Below are 8,750 nucleotides of genomic sequence, written 5' to 3' on the forward strand. Positions count from 1 at the left end.
GAAATAAGACATTTACTAGAAACAGTCACTTTTGCTATTTGGTGATACATTATATATATTTATATTTATTAAATATATATTATATATATTATATTTATATATACATTATGCATCCATGGTGTATAGGAGTATTTGATTAAATGATTACGTTAAAATAATTTGTTTTTCAACTTATTGTCTGATAATAAGCACATAGAATGGAAGTTCTCACAATTTTATTTGTATTAGTGAATCTCGTTGCCATTTTTTCAGTAATGATTACAGAAGTTTTCTGATTTTGATAAGGAAGGTGGCAAGATAAATTTTTCATTTCCACTTTTGAAGTAATGCATTTTTATTAGCCTATTGCTAAAGTCAAGTAAATTACAGTTGATTTAGTTCAGCATGCCAGAAGTAGATAACTTCTTATTTTTGTATTTTTTTATGGATAAACTTTGTTTTACAATCAAACCAAAATTTTTCCTGTATATAAAAGAATAATGTTATAAGGTAACACATAGCTATTTTCTGCCATTTTTATATTCTGGTTCTTTTTGATAAATGTGGAAAATAAAAGGACATTTGGCTAAATATCCTATTTCACGTTCTAAGTTGCTTATCAAATATTTCTTTATAAACTAACAAACATGATTGTGTGTTTGTTTATAATTTTTTAAATTTTATTTATTTATTCATGAAAGACACACAGAGAGGGAGAGAAGCAGAGACACAGGCAGAGGGAGAAACAGGCTCCATGCAGGAAGCCCAACATGGGACTAGATCCCAGGTCTCCAGGATCATGCCCTGGGCTGAAGGTGGCGCTAAACCGCTGAGCCACCCAGGCTGCCCTGTTTGTGTGTGTTTAAAGAGTAGATTGTTCATGAATACTTTTCTTTCCTTAGGAAATTCTGGGTAGTACTAAAAGCTTTGGAACAAATTTATAACCTTAATATGATGCCATTGGGTGAGTTAAGCTGAAGATTACAAAGTCCTTTGCTTTCTGTCAGTTGACCTTGACACCACAGTGTCCTATTCAAAGCTTCATGAAATCTTAATTTATGTAAAGAAGGGTCCTAAACAGCAAATTTAAGTGAATTCTGAATAAGGTTTTAATGTTAGTTAATATTGTATATGTAGAATACAGATCTCCTAATTCTTATTTCAGGGAAGACTTATTTCTTAAGAACTTTTGACTTTATTGAAGCAAAGATTAAAAAACATTATTAAAACTTTGTTAGACAAAACAGGAGAACTAATGTTCTCAGTAAAAAAGATGTCATTATCTAGCTAACCAAAGGCTTATATTCACTAAATGTACTGAATTTTTTTTCTAATGTACAATTTCTGTATTTCAATTGCTTTTTATTAGTAAAATGAGCATTTCACTTATTAACACCTAAGTATACATTTTTTTTCTTTTTTTTTTTTTTTTACAGTAGTTAATTTTATTTGTTCAAGGCTCATATTGCAAGCATTAACCAATCATGGGCTTTGATTCTGTGAGCCCAGATTCACATATTTAGGAAGATAAAAGCAAACTGTGATCCATGAATATGGATGAAAAACTAAAGGCTCACAGTTAATTACATCATGGTTTTAAATTTCTACAGCCTAGAAGCCAGAAGTCACAGATCTTTTAGGTCTTTCTGGATATCCCACAAGGTATCTGCACTTTTCTTGAGCTGGGCAACCTCATCATCCTTCAGCTTCTGATTGATCACATTGGTTAAGCCCCGAGCGTTCAGGATACACGGAAGACTCAGGAAGACTTCCTTCTCAATACCATACATGCCCTTCACCATTGTTGACACTGGATGAATCCTGGAGAGATTTTTCAACATGGATTCAATGAGATCAGCCACACTTAATCCAATAGCCCAGTTGGTATATCCTTTTAGCTTGATGACTTCATAGGCTTTCAACCACCATCTTATGCACTTCCTTCCAATTTTCACTGTCGTTGTCTATTCCCATTTCTGGATTCAGTTCCTGAAGAGAAACACCTGCCACATTCACTCCACTCCACACAGCCACACTTGAGTTGCCATGTTCTCCCAAAATCCATCCATGGCAGCTGCTGGGATGAATGCCAAGTTTTTTAGCCATAAAATAGCGAAATCTAGCAGAATCCAGATTACACCCACTTCCAATCACACGGTGCTTGGGTAGTCCACTTAGTTTCCAGGTAACATATGTAAGAATATCCACTGGGTTGGAAACCACAATTATGATACAATCAGGACTGTACTTGACTATCTGAAGAATAATGAATTTGAAGACATTAATATTCCTTTGCACCAGATTGAGGCGGCTGTCTCCCTCCTGCTGGCGGACTCCTGCAGTCACCACCACAATCTTAGAATTGGCAGTCACAGAGTAATCTTTATCTGCCACAATTTTAGGTGTCTGTAGAAATAAACTCCCATGCTGTAGATCCATCATTTCTCTGAGTTTATCTTCTAAAACATCCACAAGGGCAAGTTTATCAGCCAGAGACTTTCCCAGAATGCTGATGGCACATGCCATACCAACTTGTCCAACACCCACTACAGTGATCTTATTGTTTGGGATTGCAGCTTCTTCTTCTGCAACTGGTGCAATCAGGTTTTCCTTAAGAGTTGCCATTGTGCCCCGAGACCAGCGGCTGTAAGGGTCGCGCGAAGGAGACCAGGTTAGCCTTTTCTTTTTTTTTCTTACACGGGTTGTTTTTCCTTCTGATCTATACTTATTTGGTAGCCTTGAAGAATAAAAGGTGCCCTAAATCTTATAAGATCAAATTTGATAGTAAGGAGTTAGTTTTAATAATCAAACAAAAGTTAAATAAGATCTCAGTTATGTATCTTAAAATGAGACATAATTTTAGAAAATAATTTGAAGTACAATGCACTTAACAGAAAAGTTATAGGTAGCTTTGACAAGTGAAACTATAATTCCCCTGATTACCAAATGTCCAAACAGTTTCATTAATCTATGAGCGCAATTAGAAGAGGATCTATGTGTGTATGCTTACATAGTCTATAGAAATAAAGCTTAAATGCCCCTTAAATACGAAATTCCATTCCTTGGATTTATTATGTTGCATTTATATTATTAGGTAATTTAACATATATTAAAATTTCCAATGTGACATTTTAACACTGGAATTCCATAGGATGCTAGTTCTTATCTCCCTAGCTTAGAGGGGGCAGGGGAGTTAACTTCCAGTGGAAAATTTCTCTATGGTAGAGAACATATTCTTTATTGCTCAGTATTGGTATATTTTACTAAATGTTCTAGATAAACATATAGTATTTATTCTGCATTCGATTAGTGTAACATTGGTTTTCATAAATCAAGTTTCTTCATCTATTCTTACTGATAACTTATTTGCTTTATTTCCTTCAAGTTACAGAAAGAAAAGAGTTATCTTCGGTTATGATTGTATATTGATCTATTTACCATTTCAGTTACAATGACTATGTATTATGTTAATAACACTTACCATGAGATGTATCTTACATTTTTTAAGTGTACAACAAAATATTGTTAACAATAGACAAAGTGTTGTACAGATCTTTGGAACCTTTCATCTTTCATAATTTGGAATTTTCCATTGGTTAGCAATTCCCTACTTCCCACTCCCCCCAGTTCTTGCCAACCACCATTCTATGCAGCTTTAATGAGCTTGACTATTTTAGGCACCTTGAGTGTAAGTGAAATCATATAGTATTTGTCCTTGACTGGCATATTTCAGTTACCATAATGTCTTTAATGTTTGTCTATGTTTTTACTTTATGTTAAGGGTTTCTTCTTTTTATTTTTATTTATTTTTTACTTTAAAATTTTGTTTAGGGATTTCTTTTTAAAGGTTGAATAATATCCCATTGCACACATATACTATACTTAATTCATGTGTTGATGGACATTTAGGTTGTTTTCACATTTTGGCTGTTGTGAATTATGCTGCAGTGAACATTATAGTGCTATAGTGATCCCTGTTAATATCTCAATGCAAATATTTATAGAAATAGATTCTAAAATTCATATGGAACCACAAAGGGTGCTAAAAAAAACAAAATAATTAAAGAAAATACAAAGCTGAAATCCACATTTCTCTACTTCAAAATATGGTACCAGAATAAAAAGCAACACAACAGACCAATGGAACAGAATAGAGAGGCCAGAGATAAGTCAACAATTATGATCAACTGATCTTAAATAAAGGTGCTGAAATTACACCATGGTAAAAGGAAAGTCTTTTCAATAAACAGTGTCGTGACAACTGCAAAAGGTGCATACTAGAGGCAAAAAAAAAATGAAATTGGAACTTTATCTTGTACCATACACCACAGTCAACTCAAAATGGATTAAAGGCAGACATAAGACCTGAAACTGTGTAACTCCTAGAAGACAACATAGGGGGAATTTCCAGGAAATTGGTCTTGGCAATGATTTCATAGAGATGACAACAAAAACAAAAATAGATACATGGAACTATATTAAACTAAGAAGCTTCTACACTGCAAAGGTATCAACATCAGTGTGAAAATGCATCTTATGGAATGGGAGAAAATGTGTGCAAACTATATTTGGATAAGGGATTAATTTCTAAAATACATAAGAAACTCCTACAACAAAAGTGAACAAGAAAAGCCTTAACAATCCAAATTAAAAATGGGCTGAAGATTGGAATAGACATTTCTTCAAATAAGACCTACAAATAACAAGAAGTTATGTGAAATGATGCTCAATGCCACTGATCATCAGGGAAATGGAAATAAAACCCATAATGAAATATCACTTCACACCTGTTAGGATGGCTATTATCAAAAAACAAAAGACAGCAAGTATTGGCTAGAATGTGGATAAGTTGCAACTTTTGTACAGTGTTGGTGGAAGTGTAAAATGGTGCAGCCAATGTGGAAAACAGTATGGAGTTATGGAGTTTCCTCAACAAAAAAATAGAACTAGGATATGATCCAGCAATCCTACTTCTGAATATTTATCCAAAAAAAAAAATGAGATCAGGATCTTGAGGGAATATTAGCACTTCAGTGTTACTGAAGAACTAATTAAATTTACTGTATATATCTTAAGACTACATGATTATGTGCATATAAATCTGGCATGGTTGTATTTGCCTGTGGAATTAATATCTTTTTTTTTCTAGTATGGAAAGTTCTTTATACTTATAAAATTTCTTAAATTCTAGTTCATCTGATGTTATAATAATTAAGCAACTCTCCAGCATTCAGTGCTTTAAAGATGACTTGATTTTCTTCTGCCTTCCACTCTTTCAAAATCCTGCTGTGGTCTGCTCCTTAGAATAATTTGTCCTTTCTTCTCCTACTCTATCTCTTTAAGATGGTCTCTAAGATTTCAAGAATTTTAATATGATATGCTCAAGTGTTGTTTTCTTTGGGTTTATTTTACTTAGGGTATCTAGAAACTCTTAACTATGTGAGTTTTAGCTCACCAGTTTTAGAAAATAGTAAGTCTTCAAATATTATCCAGAGCCATCCACTCTCCTTTTTCACTTATGGGTTTTCAATTTTAAAGTTTGTGGAATCTATGCTTATTTCAACATTAGAAAAGCACACGAGACATTTTCTTTATGTTCTAGAACATATTTACTTTCTTTCTTGTATTTTCCATCCTTTTCTTACTGAGCTTCAACTTTGACATTTTCTACAAGCCTATCTTCCAATCATTCTTTTTCTGACATGTAAATAACTATTAAAGTCATTAATTATATTTTAATTTCATTATACTTATTCTTCTAGCATCTCATTCTGACCCTTTTAGAAAGGTATACGATGTAGTGGCATGGGCAACAAAAGCCACTCATTTTCATAAAATGGAAAGTAAAAATATTTATGCTGTCAGCTCTAAAGATCCAGTTACTTAAACTGGATTTAGTCAATTTAAAATGACTTTATTATCAACACAATATATTTTCCTTGAACTCTAGGGATGAATCATAGGCTAGAATTTAACATAATTCTAATGGCTAAAAGGTGAACTTCTCTGACTAACATAAGCTGGGGGTGGAAGGGCAGGCAAGGATATTGGTTTTTTCTTTTCACTGCTGTGTTCCCAGCACGCAGAGGAGTGCCTGGTATAGAATATGTGCTTTTTATTGTTTGAGTTGAATAAATGAATTCCTGAATCAAATGGAGGTAAATGAGCAACCCAGTTTGTTTCATTTTTTCACCATCTTGTAGAATAAGAGTTCAAATTAATCTTTGTGAGCCGCTAATCTAATTAATACAAATAGCAACATTAAAAAAATATTATAAGGTATGTGTGGCCTTGATTTTGTAATTTTAATGAAATAAAATAGATTTTTTGATAAAGAATATTATCAGAGACAAAATGGCATTTCTTAGTATTAAAAAGGATCCATTCATATAGAAGACATAATGTTGAATATACATGTGTTTAATGAGATTTAAGCAATTATAAAACAATAAAAATTGATAAAAACATAGTAGAAAATAGAAAAATAGACAATCATGGAGATTTTAATAGCATTTCTCAGTATATGATAAAATGTATACACATCAAATATTCACAAGAATATTGAAGATTTGAAAAGTAACATCAACCAACTTCTGACATTTTAAAACACACCAAACAACTGTAGGATACATATGCCTTTCAAATACATAGGCAATATTCACCAATATAGACCATACAGTCAGCAATAAAACAAGTCTCAATGTATTTCAAGGGTAAGAATAAAACAGACCATATTTTCTTGCCAAAATGGATTTAAGTTAGAAATCATTAATAACTAATTAGCTTTCAAGGTCTCCGTGTATCTAGAAATCAAACAACGCACCACTAAATAATCTATGGTCATGTGAAGATATCACAATGGGCATTGACAGTTGTTTGTTTATGCCCTAGATATTACTAAAACCATGCTATTGAACTGCTGTCAGTGAGGAGCAATAGATGTTTTTTCCGGGTCTTTCATTATTAAACAAACCCCAGCAACCTCAGATATGCATTTACATTTTTAAAAAATATATCTAAAAAATTTTAAAAGGACTGAGATTAAAATGAGCATTGCAAAGATCTAGGAGATAATATAAATTGCAAAAGCATGAATGAAAAGGATGGCTGCCTGACTTGTAAATATCCTGGTCATCCCTACCTCAGTACCAACTGAAGGAGGTTTGCCTGACAGGGGTCTTTGACAGACACATTCCAGCTTCACAGTTTAGAACTACGCTGCACAGGATAAGCCTTACATATTGGTGGGCTCTCAGACTGATTTATAAGAAGAACACTGCATCACTAACAACATAAAATCTTCACAAAATGCATCGACATTAAATCCAGTAAGTGGATTCAAAATGTTTTTTTGGCAAAGAAACTTGTAGTTTGATTTGTATTACTGGAAAATAACAAGACTGTCCTATAGGCTAAAGACATTTCACACTGAGATTAATGTTTATTTATTGGCAGGATTAGTTTTCTTCCCTTCAATTAAATCAATAGATTTCATTTCTCTCTTATCTGCTTTGTTCACCTGGTCAGGTGTTTTGATATTCCAAGCCTCAGTCAAAGTACCACTTTTTTACAAACCCATTCCTGATTTTGCACAGGCACAATTGATGGTTATTTCCCATAAGTTAAATAAACGCTTTCCACTCTATATCACTTCACTAGATACAGAAACTGGCAGTTGTATTATCATTTAAATCTCTCTACAACCCACATGACAGTATAGTGGTTTTAGCACACTCATTTTCCCAAGGAGGAAATGAAGCATATCTCCTCATTTCCAATGAGCAATAAATATTAGAGATGGGATTTTAGACCAGATGGACCAAGTCCAGAAAGGATGCTCTTGTCCACACTGCATGCACCATCTACTCAACTGTACGTTATAAAAATATGTGTACATACAGGGATGCCTGGGTAGCTCAGTCTGTTAAACATTTGCCTTTGGCTCAGGCCATGATCCCAGGATTCTGGGATTGAGCCCTGCCTCAGGTTCCCTACTCAGTGGAGAGTCTGCTTCTCCCTTTGCTTTTCCTCTTTGCTCATTCTCACTCTAATAAATAAATTGAATATTAAATATATATATATACAGATATTATAACATAGAAGATAAATCAAGCCATGAAAAAGGTATATATTGTAATACTGATTCTTCCTCCTACCACATCCATTTATCCAAAGATTCTCCAGGTCCTCTACATATTTGCCATCTGATTCTATAAATCTGTAATCCTTTGTGACCAAAACATCCTTTCTCACCTTGAGAGCCTCTTGCAATATCCATCTGATATTTTATTTCAGTCTTTCTCTCAGATGATCTATTATCTACACATTAGCAACAACGGATCTTTTAAAATGTAAACTGTTTTATATTACCCTAACTTAAAAATTGTCAATGGCTTTCCACTGGTCCTTGTGTAAGGTCTGATTCCGTTTCCTTTTCCAGCATCATCCCGTGCCACATTAATGCAATATTGTTCTAGAGTACTGGCCTTCTCTCTTTTCCTCAAAAATTCTAAGATTCCTGCCTTGCCTCATACTCTGACTGCTATTCTTTCAGCCTAAGACATGATCATGTTCAAACTGACCTACTTCTCCAACTCAGGGTCATATTCAAATCCACAAATGACTATCTCTTTTTCATCTTTCAAATTTAAACTTAGATACTATCTCTTCAAAGATGCTTTTATTGTTTTTCTGTATCAACTTCTGTGTACAGTTTCTCAAGCAAACATATTAAACAGGCCAGCATTTGGGAGGCATCCTCTTACTCACCT

The 8,750-nt window shown here is 33.6% G+C and overlaps 1 pseudogene; it reads right to left on the reverse strand.

Annotated features, from left to right (window-relative positions):
* Window positions 1–1,387: 1,387 nt before the first annotated feature.
* Window positions 1,388–2,650, reverse strand: LOC140632347 (L-lactate dehydrogenase B chain-like; annotated as a pseudogene).
* Between the last annotated feature and the right edge of the window lie 6,100 nt (window positions 2,651–8,750).

Source organism: Canis lupus, chromosome 4, assembly GCF_048164855.1.
Source record: "Canis lupus baileyi chromosome 4, mCanLup2.hap1, whole genome shotgun sequence".
NCBI lineage: Eukaryota > Metazoa > Chordata > Mammalia > Carnivora > Canidae > Canis > Canis lupus.